We start from the raw sequence: 16,383 nt of genomic DNA, 5'->3' as shown, positions 1-16,383 counted from the left end.
TGATTTCCTGCCAGGGCTAGCTTTGAACTACCACCCTCAGATCTCAGTTCCTGAGTTGCTAGGATTACAGGCATAAGCCACTGGCTCCCAGGTAAAATGTTACTTATTTTAAATTCTCTGATTTAGTTGAGGGACTAACATGAGTGTGTAGAAAGGTAAATTTCAAGTCATCTCTCTAAATAATTTCAGAGATTTATTTTCATAATATTTATTCCAGTGATTAATAGCAGAAGCACCCACAGTAACAGAATGATCCTTCATTTTCTCCTTCCCATAGGTATTATTTGAAGAAAATGAGAGAGATCTAAGTTGAAGTCAATATGTACTTGAAATTATGAAAGTTGATTTTGAAGACACATAAATAGCCAGATTACACGATGTGCTTTTCATTTTCTAAAGAAAGGAATATCATACAAGTATATTTATTGACAGGCTTTTTCATCTGAAAAACAAAAAAAAACCAATATTATGAAAAAGCTGAAGGGGATCAGCAGACATTTAAGTGTGATATAGAATTGGAGACTATAAGACATGAATTTATTCAGGTAAAATAATTTTTTTTTGGTCGGTCATGGGGCTTGAACTCTGGGCCTTGGCGCTGTCCCTCAGCTCTTCAGCTCAAGGCGAGCGCTCTACCACTTGAGCTACAGCGCCACTTCCGGTTTTCTAGTGGTTTATTGGAGATAGGAGTCTCACGGTCTTTCCTGCGCGGGCTGGCTTTGAACCGCGATTCTCAGATCTCAGCCTCCTGAGTAGCTTGGATTACAGGCATGAGCCACCAGCGCCCGGCCTCAGGTAAAATAATTTTTTGGGAAAGGTTATCTGTTCACAAAATTTATTCATTATAAATTTTTTATTTTTATTTATGTGCCACTTAATATATAAATACATATATATGTGTATATATATATGTGTGTGTGTATATATATATATACACATATGTATATATATACATATGTGTATGTATATATATATATATATATATATATATATATATAAAAACAGCAGTATCTGTCCAGTGAACTGTATGGTTAGGTAATTTCATCATGTCAAGTTCATCAAAAGGATGGATTTAACAACCCTGCAACACCACTGCACATGCAAACTTAAGTGTTCCCATTGTAAGCCAACCTTGTGTTTTATCAAAGCTTTGTATATACTGTGTTATATTTTCATTTAGGCTTGACACAAAATGTGTTTGCCCCTAGAAATAAATGATGGCATTATAACTACAATAATTTAGTGTAAATCTTTACATTTTAAACATGCTCAGTATGATTTACTTTTAAAAGTTATTGGTTTCCATAGAGTTAAACTGTTTTTGGTTTTAGTGTGAGAAAGTACTAAATTTATTCTTTTTTCAAAATATTGGCAAGTTTATTGTGAAAATATTGTCTAATTGGATAACATTCAAGTTGATGACGCTCTGATAAAAAAGGAGTAATTGTTTCGAATTAGATGCCAAATAGTATTGATTTTTAAAAAAATTACTACATAAAATAAAGAATAATATTTACTGTAAAAATAGAGTGCAATTATATTTCATGCAGCTTATTTTAAAATTTAATTTTATTATCAAATTGCTGTGCAATGGGGTTACAGTAATTGTAAGGTAATGAATACATAACTTTTCAAACTTGTTAGCCCCTCCTTCATTTTTCTCACAGTTTTCCTTCACCTCAGTACTCCTCAGAGTTGTAATGTACATTTCCAACCTATTGTCATGTGAGTATTGCTATTGCATTGGTTTTCCTTTTGTCCTTTGTCTCACCATTTTGTTGTTGAACTTCCCTTCCCTAATTAAGGTAAATGTATACACAATTCACAGGGCACCAAAATCAAATACAGCAGGGAACAACCATAAGGGAAAAAAACCAAAGAAAAAAGAAATCACATAATACGTTACAAACAACAACTACAAACAAAATCTCTGTTCCCTATCTTGAAGTTCATTTTGCTCAGCATCAGCTTATATGGTCATATATACACATAAACCCACTGGAAAATAATAGTTGTGTGGACAGTATATCATGAAAACAGCATGTTAACTGTTTTTGATGGTAAAGGTTGAATTAGGATTAGTGAATATGTGATTCTGATAAAGGAATTTCAAAAGAGTTTGAAAATTATGACAGGTATATTTTGATTGTTCAAACTTTTTAATAATTTAGCTTATTAAGAAAATTGCCTGGGAAAATAGGCTTTCATGCAAAGAAATCTATGGAGACTTAGTTAAGAGAGAGCAATGTGGGTGACGATAGCTCATTTTCACACTAAACAAACTTTAGAAATCTTACTGTAAATCCTGTAGGTTCCTTTGAGAATTGTCCTTACCCAGGAAATATACTCTCACTGTGTGAAATTCAAAGTTCTTAAAAAACTAAGATATCTAAATTTGTGAATTGACCTTTAACTACCAAAATAATTCTTTGAAAAAGATAATTTTGGTCAAAATATTTAGGGCGAAAGTGCCCTCCAATATGAAACAAGGTATTGGGTTCACACTTTTCTGTTTGTAACACTTTCTACAATGTCTTTGAACGTGAAGCACTGAAACACAGAAGAAAATCTGATTGGATACTCCAATGATTACACATTTCTAAGTAGCTCACAAAAAATAATATCCTTATTAACATGAGATAGTAAAGACTTCTCTTATTATATAAGCCAAAAATTTTAGGATCAGAAAAGAATTGAGCAAATTGAAAGGGTAAGAAAACAGTGTTCTTAGAAGACCTAGTTAAGCATATTGGCTTCAGAAGTGGAGGGAGGCCTAAACTTTTTATATATATTGTCTTAATATTTTTGCTACCTAAAGTGATTTTATAGAGCCTATTTGGCTGACTACAATGCAGAACAGATTGAATGAAGACATGAAAATAAATTCTGCGTCCAAATGAGGCAACTTAAAAGAGTTTTAAAGAGAAAATATGAAGATATAGTGGGGCGGAGTGGGGTTGGGGGACCTTATAGTCCTTCAGCTTCACTGGACTTGAAGCCAAGAAGCAGGGATTAATTGGAAATCAAGCAAGAGCTAAGAGGAGAACATAGAATTAGACATAGAAGCATTGTCCTTTGTAACAGACACTGTCATCCAAGGAATGGATGATTTAACTCTTCTTTCCCATACATCTTGCTGAACAAATGCAAGACCAAGAGAAGAATAATCTATTGAAATAAGTTTTCAAAGAATAATTTCACTGAAACTGATATGGTATCTAAGGAGAGTCTTAAGAGAGAAGATAAAAGTGGAGTATTCTTTGATTTCCTCTAAGCATCTTGTTATCAAAATATATCTTTGAGGTTAGAAGTGATTGAACTAAAAAGTGGTGGAGTACTTATTTTTGTGGGCACTTTAGACACAAGAAGACTTTCAAGGTAAAAAAAAAATTATAGCCAAATATTTGTGATCACAGCATCTGGGAACGATTTTTTGTAGGCAAAGTTTTACATTAGAGTTTGTCCTCATTAACATAGATGTGGGGTTGTCGTGGCAACCAAATGAAAGGGTGAAGTTTAATGGACTCTTGGACAAGTAAACAGCATGATAGAATAAAAAGGCAAATAATATTTAGTGAACTACTTTGACCAATTACTTTGCCAGAACAAAGAAAGAAAAATATAATTCAAAATCAGTTCACTTAAAAGTATGAAAAAAGAGTAGTGAAGAGAGATGAGAGAAAACATAGAGGATTGTTTTCTCTCCAGTGGACAGCACCTATTAGGTTCTTGATCTTGTTTCTTCCATTCTATCTTCAGAAGCTATCAAGTGTGGGTCAGGACTGCAGTACCCATTTCAGACAAAGAGAACTCACAGAAGAAAGATAATATTTGCAGCAGATGTAGGTGATTTATAACCTTAGACAATCTATTTAAATCTATTCAAAATTCTCCCCCACCCCCAACTGCCCTCTTTGAAAAGCATTGTTTTCTTTTCCCAAGATTGCCCTTCATTAACTCCTTAAAATTTTGAGAGGTCATATTCATACTCTCTAGGGATTGCTCTTTGGTTGTGAGTTTTATGTGTTTTTGTTTTTTGTTGTGTTTTTTAACTGAAGTTCAAAAGGTCATGCAAGTGATTTTCAATTAAATATGTTCATCTAATTGTCCAATGCTCCTGGATCAGAGTTACTTTTTCTATCATTCTCAACCAACCCCCTTTTCAAGATTTATTTCAGATTTACCACTTCCTTTATCACATGTGTACATTGAGTATTCTAACTATACTTGCCACTTGTTCCATTTTTCATTCATTCTATGTCTTTACTATTATTCTTCTCTGGTTTCAATTTCTTGGTAGTCATTCTGGCAAACTGTTAATACTTTGCAAGTTTTATATACATTACATGGAGTTTCAATCCTGCATATATTTAAACTGATGTCAGCTTATATTTCCATAATTCATTCATCTGCAATAATAATTTGTAAGACTGTAGATGTGAAGGACCTAGACATGCTTTTATTCTCATCCATTTGGAAGATTAATCTTTAGTCAAAAAGAAAGTTTTAAAATGGCTTAGAATGTATTCCTAATTACCAATTTTTATAAATGTCTTTGTACAATGGTTTGTGATTATTTTGTTTGAAATGGGATAATATCTACTACATATAAGTTTTGGAAAATGGAGAAAACTAAGATTTACTACTATCGAGGAATATGATAGAAATAGAAGACAGATTTTATGTTTGTCGCATCTCTGATGAATACCCATATTCAAGACTTAAAGTCATATTTCTTACTATGTTAGACAGATGGGGAAAACGTAAAACAACCTATGATGAGGCAACTATTTGTGACTTTTTCAAATGTACCTTCTTTAAGTGATGAAATTTAATTTATTACCTAACATTTGGGTTTGAAATATAGGAGGCTGATCTATTTAACACATTTCTAAAAGGCATCTACTAACACACAAATGGTGGGCGGAACTATTTCTATACTTTAATGAATAGTTGAGCCTGTTTGGCATTGGTGCTGGGTAAATAAATCAACTCTATTGTAACTTGCTCCCTACACTTGAAAAACTTGCAATGCCACTAAGTATAATCTATTTGTCAAATGTTATTTAGGTGAATGTGATGTTTAAAAGTGTATTTGAAAAAGAATATAATTTCAGGAGATTAAATGTAGGTTATCATTGTTTTGAGAATGACGACATTTTTATACTACGGAACCAAGTTTTATTGAAGTACCAGTGTTTTGAAGTACTAAGGATCTTCTCAATTAATGTTTTTCTGAATTATATTTGACCTCTAAGTCAAGTTTTCCTGGTCTTGGTAGACCAATTATGGCTCTATCCTTCCAGGATCTACTTTTTTCGCCTATATATGCTGGACTGAAATCTTTCATTAATCATTAGGAGAGTGGTATAAAAATAATCTTGTAATATTTTTGATTACATTCACTCATATGGACTGGTCATCTGTAAATTGAAAGTTTGAACTACAGTACATTCTCTCAGATTTTGTGATATCATCTTTTATTTTAAGTTGCATTGCATTTCACAATTGCTTACTGAAAATTCCTTTTTTCTCAAAGAATTCGGGCCCTGAAAAATTATAGGAAATGAGAAATTGAGATGGGTCTTCAATTACTTTCTGTTGGCATGCTGCATGGGCCTAGGTGAGAAGTCTTGCTTCTGTTATTTGATGATGCAGGTAACTTGGACCTGGGATCCTTGGAACTGTGGGTCCTGCAGAAAAAAATATCTTGTAGATACCATATCAGCAAAATTTGGGTATAATCAGTAGGAATACTTCAGAAATATGGAGAAAAACTGTTTAGGACCAGCGAGTTAAAATAATAAATAGAGCAGCAGAATAAAATACTTTATAGATTATAGGAAAACAACATTTTTTTTACCATGTGAATTCAGAAGACCAAGAGCACTTTGAAGATATCACAAGTTTGTATGAAATACATTGCATTGATACTTTTCATATTCTAATATATATTCTATACCTAATTGTTTATATTCCAATCTATTTATTGGAATAAAGAAATAAAATTTTTTGTCAAATTATCAATTATTTCTAGTAAGATTACACTTACATGCTGCCCATGCAGCATGCCAACAGAAAGTAATTGAAGACCCATCTCAATTTCTCATTTCCTATAATTTTTCAGGGCCCGAATTCTTTGAGAAAAAAGGAATTTTCAGTAAGCAATTGTGAAATGCAATGCAACTTAAAATAAAAGATGATATCACAAAATCTGAGAGAATGTACTGTAGTGAAATATAAAATCAGCACATATAAATATAAAATATATAACTATATATAATATAATAAAATGGGCACATGTTTTGCATTGTTCTGTTGTGGTTAGGGTATCAAAGGCAACTCTGTTTTAAAGTATTATTCCATTATCTCTACCTCAGTGTTTGGAGAGTTAGAAATAAAGCATTACCATTTGCAGATTTACAACCTGGACACACGAGGAAACACTCTGATTAAAACATTACCAATTTAAGGCCTAATTATGAGGAGAAACATATGGACTTCTCCTGGAGCTTTGGGAATATTTGGTGATAGAAAGGCAGTAGTTTAAGTACCTGCCTGGTTGGATGGTTGACAGGCCAGAACATTAGGTAATCATGCATATGAACAATTTTTTCACCTTCTTGGCTTTAGCTGCTTTTGAAATGGTAGGTATATTAAATAATTGTATTTTGATAAAATACCTTCTATTCTGAACAGTTCTGTCTGAATTGTTCATCTCTCTATGATCCCTTGTAACTAATAATAGTTTATTTTCAGTAAGACAATCTATGCTGTCAGGGTAAGATAATCTGGTTGATCTGTTGCTACATGGAAGAAGAGTAAATGGTCAGGTAGACATTTGGTCCAGTAAGACCTCATTTGGGAAATTTTATGCTGCAGAATTTTACAAGTAGCTCTTAAACAAGGCTTACTTTGAATCCATTAGCTCCACAAAGCTAACTCAGTTGGATAAATAAGTATTTGAAAAAGCCATCATCTTTGGACCTGGCTATAAATGCTTCAAAGTATGATCAAATTTAAAATGAAAAAAAATATTCATTGACAAAAAAATTGCAAATGTGAGCAATAGACCGAACAATATAAATCTTTTTCCACTATACATAGAATTTTAGGAAAAGAAGATCAATAGCATTGTTAAGGAACAATAAGGTTTCCTTGTTACAAATAGGCAACCAAAGATATATGCCTACATAAAGATTGCATCATTAACTGTTTAAATTTAGAAGATACTACATGCTTCAGCAGCACGTATACCAAAATTACAACAATACAGAGATGATATGAAATACAGGATAATTTGAAAATTTGTGGAGTAGTCCAATTTTTTTCATTCTTTAGATGCAAGAAATGAAAAAAAGTTATTAAAAAGTTGATTACAAAAATACGAGTGTAACAATATATGTAATTCATAGAATTGAAAGTAAGTTTGACATCAGTATATTAAGTTTTCAACTTAGGAAGGCCTTTAAAAAGCATAAACTTTACAAAACTTTTTAAATTAGATAACATTGTCATTTTATCCCAAAGAAATAAAATAGTATAAGGACCTAGGAAAAAAAGGAATCTTAAACTGTTTCTATATGGAATGCAATCTTAAAGGACACATTTATTAATGAACCTACATATTATAAAACGATGTAGAATTCAATGTATTATATCTAGGAGAGAATGAAATACTTTATGGAAATTGTACAAACAACAGAATATAGAATATTTTAAAATATAATTTTCTCAGACAAGCACTAGAAATATCTTTAGTTTCTGTACTACTCAGTTCAACAGATAAGTTAAAATTATTTCTTTTTTTTTTTTTTTAATTTAATTTTATTTTATTTGAGAACATACTGTACAGAGGGGTTACAATTACATGGGCAGGATAATGCATACATTTCTTACCAAGCATTGCAGCCTCCTCCTTTGTTTACCCTTCACCTCCCTTCCCAGCCTCCCCCCTCCCTCCCACCCAATCATACCCCCCCTCCCCCCCCCCGACATTGTAAAGCTGGTTTTGACATGACATTTTGTACTTCTCATTGTTGCAACAGGTCCACCTGAATCCTTAAACGACTTGTTTGTCCCCATCTCCTCCACATGTTATACTGACATCAAATATAGTGAAAGCGGGGGTTACACTGTGGGGGAGGGACATACAAAGCAACAAAGAGATAATATTATAAATGCGTTAGAAACACATGCATGAAAGAAACAAAAACATTAAAATACATATTTGAGGTTTCGTTTTCCTAACATCACATTATTTGACTTTTTCCGCTTGACTCATACCTATACTAGATATTGCAAATAAGGGAAACCATGGGACCTATGTTTCTTTGGGCCTGGCTTACTTCACTTAATATAATTTTTTCCAAGCCTTTCCATTTCCTAACAAATGGGGAAATGTCATTCTTTCTGATGGAGGCATAGAATTCCATTGTGTATATATACCACATCTTCTTGATCCATTCATCTACTGAGGGGCATCTGGGTTGGTTCCATGTCTTAGCTATGGTAAATAATGCTGCAATAAACATAGTTGTGCTGGTAGCTTTAGTGTGGCCTTGTTTGTGATCATTTGGGTAAATGCCCAAAAGTGGGATTGCTGGGTCATTGGGGAGCTCTATGTGGAGTCTTTTGAGGAACCTCCATACTGCTTTCCAAAGTGGTTGAACAAGTTTACATTCCCACCAACAATGAAGTAAGGTTCCTTTCTGTCCACATCCCCTCCAGCATCTGTTGTTGTTAGAGTTCTTGATTTTTGCTGTTCTAACTGGAGTGAGGTGATATCTCAATGTTGTTTTGATTTGCATTTCTTTTATGGCTAGGGATGTTGAACATTTCTTCATGTGTCTATTGGCCATCCTTCTTTCTTCTTCAGAGAAGCTTCTCTTTAAGTCTTTCGCCCACTTACTTATTGGGCAGTTGTTTCTTTGAGGATTTGTTGTTGGGTGGTTTAATTTTTTGAGTTCCAAGTATATTTTAGATATGAGACCCTTGTCCGTTGTATGGCTAGTAAAGATCTTCTCCCAGTCCGTGGGCTTTCTATTGATCTTGCTAGCTATGTCATTTGCCCTGCAGAAGCTCTGCAACCTTATACAATCCCATTTGTCCAGCCTTTCTTTGATTTGTTGTGTTTCCGGGTCTTTATTCAGAAAATTTCGGCCTGTGCCAAGGAGACCCAGGGTTTCTCCTATTCCATCCTGTAATGTTTTCCTCAGGACCAATGGAATAGAATTGAAAACCCAGAAATGAACCTACAGACCTATAGCCATCTAATCTTCGATAAGGGAGCTAAAACAATAGAATGGAAGACAGACAGCCTCTTCAGTAAATGGTGCTGGCAAAACTGGTTAACTACATGTAGAAAACTAAAGCTAGATCCTTATATATCACCCTGCACCAGAATCAACTCCAAATGGATCAAAGACCTTGAACTCAAAGTTAAAATTATTTCTGATTTAAAAAATCACAAACTCTGCAGAAATTATTATAGATGTATACAAAAACTCTTGAATACATTTTGACATCAAAGTCAGGCAATTGACTTGGAAGAATACCATGGAATACATGAATTTTTACAGTAAGATATTGCTGTTACTTTGTATTGTGAAAATATTTTGTACAGACCAACGAATGGACTGGCACTTTTAAATTTGAGAAGCTTAACAGAAACATTATGACTTAGGAAAAATTTGTACAGCTTCCACAACTTCAAAGAGGTAGTGATACATACTTATCCTTTCGGCAATATCAAATACAGTTTCTTCATAGTTGTCCTTTAGACCTGGTTTGAGATAACGGTTCAACAGAAGGAGATCCAGCGTATTTTTGCTATCTCTATTCCCAGCAGCAAGATGCAAGAGGTCAAGAGGCCTTAAATTTGAGCATTGGTATCTGCATCATGATGCAGTAAGAAAGAAGACACTCTCGTATTATTCCACATATAAGCACTGTGCAGGGGTGTCGAGCCATCCACAGTTATTGCATGAATATCTGTCTCTTGAGCCACCAACTCATGGATAATGTCTAAGTGTCCACAGTAGGCTTCCCGATGCAGAGGTGTATACTCATCTTCATCCCTAGTATTCACATGAGTGGCCTTTTTGAAAAGTAGTCTTGGAACTGTAGTAAGCCGATTATTTTCGGCAGCCCAAAGAAGAAATTGTTTGGATACTATTCCATTTTCTTTTTTTGCAACTGATACCATTCCTCACTTATTTATCTTGGCCCTCATCTTCATCAGAATTGCCTACCAGTGGGAATGAGGTGTCCATATATTTCCCCATTAGTTCACGTTGGTTGAACTGAAGTCAATATTGAATGGTTAAACAAATATAGTGTGGGTCCAAGCTTGAGATGATATGTACTTTGCTAATTAGAAGGCAGAGACTTAGAAGACTGATATCAAGGCCAGTTCTGAAAAATAAAAATTTGCGAGAAACTACAAAAACAAAGAAAGCTAGATATAGTGTAATTTTCCTGTTATCTCACGTTTGTGGAAGCCATTGGTAAGTTATCATTCCTCAAGGGAGGTTTAGCCTGAAAAATAATCTAAAGTGATTAGAGCATTAGCAACTTCAAGCACCAGTAGTGTCAAAGGAAAAAAAAAAAACAATAAACCAGAAAAGGAAAGGAAAGGCTAGAAAAGGAAAATATTTGCTCTTCATTCTTGTAGTTTCTTGTCATTGGATACAAACGTTGAGAATAATTTATTTACTGTTTTAGGATTCAGGCCTTTCTAATATGAAAGCATTTATTTCAGGTAATTATTGTATTACGACTATTTATTAACTTATTATTAGGCCTTCATGGAGATTGAACCTATGGCTTTGTATATATTAGTCTAGTCCTACAACTGAGATGTACCCCTGCTCTCTTGTATACTTTTGGAAATAGTTTATGAATTCTTCAATAGTTACCTATTCTACTTTTCATCTTATCTTTTCTCTCCCACTTTTTTCCCTATGTGTTTAAGTTTATGTGCTGAAAGCATTCTTCAATTTTATCTTCTAAACTTAGAATTTTGCTTTTGAGTTTACAGAGAAGTTGGTTATTTTCATGACATCTTTTAAAATTATATACAGATAGATGTATTTCACAAGTATGATTGATTCTTAGAGTTCATTGCAATAAGCAACATTTATATGATCATATGCACATAGGTATTGAGACATTGTGATCCTCTCCTAAGAATAATTTCCCTTGTTCCTGTCATGTGAATGCTTAAAGTGCTTTTAGTTAATCATACCCAACTATAATTGTATGTCTTTTACTAACTATTGGATTAACTTGTAGATTTATAGACATATCTAGTTATTACAAATGAGGACAACCATGCAGCATATATTTAATTAGATCTGGCTTATTTCACTTAATATCATTTTTTCCAGTCTTTCCTTTTGTTCAGGAATGGGATAATGGCATTCTTTCCAATGGAAGCACAGAATTCCAACAATACAACAGAATTGAAGATCCAGAAATGAATCCACTCCTATAGGTAAATAATCTTTGACAAGGAAGCCAGAAACACAGAATGGAAGAAAAACAAATTGTGCTGGTAGAATTGGCAGTATACAGAAAACCGAATTTAGATCCTTATATATATCCGTGTATCAGAATCGATTCCAAATGGATCGAAAACCTCCATGTAATTCCAGATACCTTGAGAATGTTACAGGAAGAGTTAGGAGAAACATGAGGGCTCCTTGGTACAGCTTAAAACTTCCAAAGTAAGTCTGCATAAGTGGGATTACATCAAACCCAATCAATCATTTGTCAGACTCAAAAGCCATGAAGAAAAATGAGACCGTGTAGCACAGATTTATTAGGGAGCAAAACCACAGATGAGAGCCTCAGCCAATATTAAACACTCCTTTCACTAGGTTATTTATGGTGGGATTTACATGAATATAAGGGTTTTCTGGTGGGGATTAGTAAAAGAACAACTAATGTAAAGACAGAGATAGCATGTGAAATCAGTTGTAGCTGGAGAAATGGAGGGATTAAGACAGGAGCGGAGTCAAATTCAAAGGCTTGTCCTGGTGCCAGCTCAGTAAGGCGTAGGTGCACAAAGGAAGGGGTGTAAAACAGGAATGGTTATAAACAAAAGCACTGGTCTGAAGCCTCAAAATAAGGACCCCGGTCTGTGTGGACCAAACAGTTTTGAACATGAGCTTTTATTTAAATTAACACGCACGAGTTTAGATTTTGAAGACTGGAATGGTGCATAGTCACAGGCAATGACTGTTATGTCAGGTAATCCAATGTACTCTTTCACATGTTACCCAATAGCCAGGTTTCAACACAAATGCCTACAATGAGATTGTAGAAATGAGCCTGCGACCTTTCCCTCTCATGAATCAAATTTCTGTCAAATGATTTCTGTCTTCCAGATGTTTACACATTTTTTTATCTTCATTATTGATGTTCATAATACTTTTGTGTTGTTATTTTGTGTGTATATGCCATTTTTATGGCTTAAAATTGAAGTTTAATGGCCTACCTTATATGTTTTGCTCATGGCTGATGACACTCTATTCCTTGAGCCACATAGTCACCTTGTGCTTCTTACTGGATAATTGGAGATAAGTTTTCACATTTTGTTGTTTCGACTGACATTGAACTAAAATATTCAGGTCTTAGCCTCCTGGGTTTCTAGGATTCTACACATGAATGGCCAACACCAATCTTTGCTTTACTGTTATTTTAATTATGTAGTAATGTGGAAGTATAATTGTGTTGTGTGCAATTTTCAAATACAAGTTTGAATCAACTTGATATAATGTAATTGCTATCAATTTTAACAGTTGAGTCAATGAATAGTACACATTCCCAAAGAAATATAAGTGAAAACAAAAGGTATTATTGTCTTCTTATAAAAAGTAATGGAAAGAAATTCATGAATTTCTTTCACTTTACAATTTATGTTTTATATAACTTTAATTAGCAGACTTCTATGACTAAAAGTAAATATATTAATTGTATACCACAAGAAGCAAGGTGATTATAATTAAGAATATATATATTTCAACATAGCCAGAAGATAAGATTTTGAGCATTCTCACTAAAAAGAAATGTTACATGCAGAAATTAATGTATATGATGTAGCTTGATCATTACACAACATATAAATGAATAAGATTACCAATTAATATTTCATAAATAGGTAAAACATAATTATGTAGCTAGGTGCTAGTGGCTCATGCTTGCAACACCAGCTACTAAGGAGTCTGAGAGCTCAGAATCATGGTTCAAAGCAAGCTTAGGCAGGGAAGTCCACGAGACTCTTATCTCCAATGAGCCAAAAGAAAACTGGCAGTGGCTCAAGTGGTAGTGGACTAGTCTTGAGCTGAAGAGCTGAGGGACAGTGTACAGGTCCAGATTTCAAGGCCCATGGACAAAAATTAAAAATAAACATATATATGCAGATATATATATATATGTTTGTAAAATTATATATGTAATATAAAATGCGTACCACAGAGTGTGTAGTGCTATTTCTACTATAAACTGTTATCCTTTCATTAAATTTGAATAACATATTTCTTCAATAAAATATAACTAAAAAATTTAGACCCTGAAAGCAATTAATCCTGGTTAAAACATTGTCATGTACTATAAACCCTAAATCCCAGAGAGCAGCTCCTGAAGAGTTCTGGCACTATGATTTTTTTAATTGATTCTGCTTAAAATCTTCTCTTTTCAAGAGCATTTAACTGCTATTATTTTGGAATTACGGTTAATACTTATTTGCCTGCTATTTTTAAAGAATGCACCACCCAATACTGGTTTTCTTTTTCTAACTTTTTGTGTCTAATCTATTTCTGAAACAGCTATTTGAATTACATGAATTGGTTATTGAAATTGAATCCTTGTGGAGAGGAAAAGAAGAAAAAGGTGTCTCTGTGGGTATGTCATGTTAAAAATGTACCTACACGGTATTTATTTTTAAATCATCTATTTTTATTATATTTAGAGTCTGATAAAATTTAGCCTCTAAACTCACCCAATGATAATGCAGTCTTATTTCATTCCTGCCCAAAGCAAACAACAAATTATGATTTATTTTTTTAAAAAAAATTGTAAGAAATTACTTTTTATTTAAAAAACTATTTTTAAAAAAATTAGCCAAAGCAAATATTTTATTACATATTTAAAGTCATGTTCAGACACTATGGTGGAAGCCAGACAGGAGAAAAAAAATCATGTTTTTATTTTTCCTCGAGGCACTCTGATTTACTTCACCTATTTCTGAAAGGATGAAATTCTTGATTTGAAGCCTTTTGCTTGATATCCACAATGTGTCATTCTTCCTTTATTAATAGGAGAATTTGGAGAAAGGATGAGAATTCACACTTGAAAAAGAGAAGAGGAAAAGAGAAGGAGAAATCTACATATTTTGTTCTTCCTCATCTCAATCACTAGGTATGGATAATGATTGTGGATTTTAGATACAGTGCTCTGGAGTGATTAAACCCATATATAAAATATAACCCCACAAGTGATCTCATGGAGAATGCTTCTTTATATAAAAAATGTAGTATCATCAAACAGGAAAAGTTGTCTATTTGTTTAGTTTTCGTTTAGTATTTGTTAAATTCTGGTGTGCTACAGTCAACTATCATAAAGGCAGACAAGGATGGTAAGGAACTAACATCTTAATATCACATTCTAATATTAGCTTAACTCTTGTTGTGTTATATGTATGTGGCTATATTTGAGTTTTGCCTCAAATTCACATGCTATGTTCTTCCAGAATATAAGTTGAAAGAAGATTCCCTCTGGAAATATGCTATTATTATAGCTAAGAGAAAACAAGTCAGCTGTCAGCTGTTAGACAGGGAGAATTGCATAGAAATCTGTCGCCACTTCTCGTTCATTTTGTAAGCTAAAGTAAGTCACATGACCCATCGACATTGCAGAGTAGAGTTAAATCTCACCTACTGATGTAGGACATAGAATAATATGCCAAAATATGCAACACTTGAGATAAAGAGGGAAAAATGAGAACTATAATACATTCAATCATACTTGCTATCACATGTCTCTGCAAGAAGGAGGCTATTATGTACCTTTGTTTCTAAAACTACTAAGATATTCAAATCGTGTCTTTTATGCTTGGATGTTACAAGAATTAGAGAACATTTTGATACTCAGACAGCATAAAATCTCATGGATAGCTGCAGTAATCATTTCAATACTACATTTTGTTCTGCTAAGAGAAGAAACCATTTTATAGTCAGTACTTTATACTTTCTTGCCTAGTATCTTTTTTATCCAGAAATGGATTTTGTTAATATATGTGACTATCCACCAGAACAAATGCATTCATTTGTCTGCATCTTGTGCAGATAGTATAGTCAATTAGATGTAAATGGGCGTTCATCAGTAACACTTTTTAAAAATGCAAAAAATGTGGGCAGGGAGCCAATATACATATTTTCCCAGCATCTCCTTCCACATCCTCCTTCTTCCTTCCTAGGAAAAACAATCAATAAAAAGGCTTAGATATTTGGCTCTTGACCTTGAAAGTGGAAGCAGAATGTTACGGATGTTGGAGATGACTGTTAAGGTGTTTTACATAATAATGCCACATGTAACAGCCCTATGAGTCCTGCAGGTCTTAACACTGTACTTGCTTAGTGATGTGACAAGAATGCCAGCCTTATTGGACTTAGTATTGATTTCCACTTCCCTTTCTACCACCTAGCCTAAATTATAATACATAGTAAAGGAATGAAAAATTAATGCTATCTTAAGAAAGTCATTAAGTCTCTGGGAATGTGGCTTCATGGTACAGTTATTGCCTACCATGCATGAATGCCTGGAATCAATTCCTCACTACCAAATAAACAGAAAAAGAAACACAGGAAGTAGTGCTGTGCCTCACGTGGTAGAGTGCTAGCCTTGAGCAAAACAAAACAAAACAAAAACTCCTCAGGAACAGTTCCCTGGCCCTCAGTTCAAGTGCCAGGACTAGCAAAAAAGACAGTTAGTAAATGCGAAATAAAGAACCCATACTTGGAAAATATAATTGCTCCTTCCATACTGATACGTGCCAATAGTCCTTAATTCATGTACTTTACCCATATTAGAATACAGTGTTGAAAAAATTGTTTTGTTAATAGGTCATGGCAATTAATGCCAGGAATGTGTTTAGATATCAAGTGAAGATTAATACTGAAAATTCAAGGCTTCCAGGCATTTCAGTGGTCACTGCTAATCACAATGAGACAGGTAGTCTAAGTAAGATTTGTAATCTTTTTGCTCAGTCATAGCACCAAAAATACAGAGGCTAATTATCCGCTGTGACTGAAGAGAAAGAATAACTCCAAATGGAAGGAATAAAGGATAATAATAATAATAATAATAACTAAGGTATAC

The sequence above is a fragment of the Dipodomys spectabilis genome, unplaced genomic scaffold, assembly GCF_019054845.1.
Source record: "Dipodomys spectabilis isolate Male_0828 unplaced genomic scaffold, ASM1905484v1 ptg000418l, whole genome shotgun sequence".
Taxonomy (NCBI): domain Eukaryota; kingdom Metazoa; phylum Chordata; class Mammalia; order Rodentia; family Heteromyidae; genus Dipodomys; species Dipodomys spectabilis.
The sequence above is the reverse complement of the archived record's forward strand: the minus strand, read 5'-3'. Positions refer to the sequence as shown.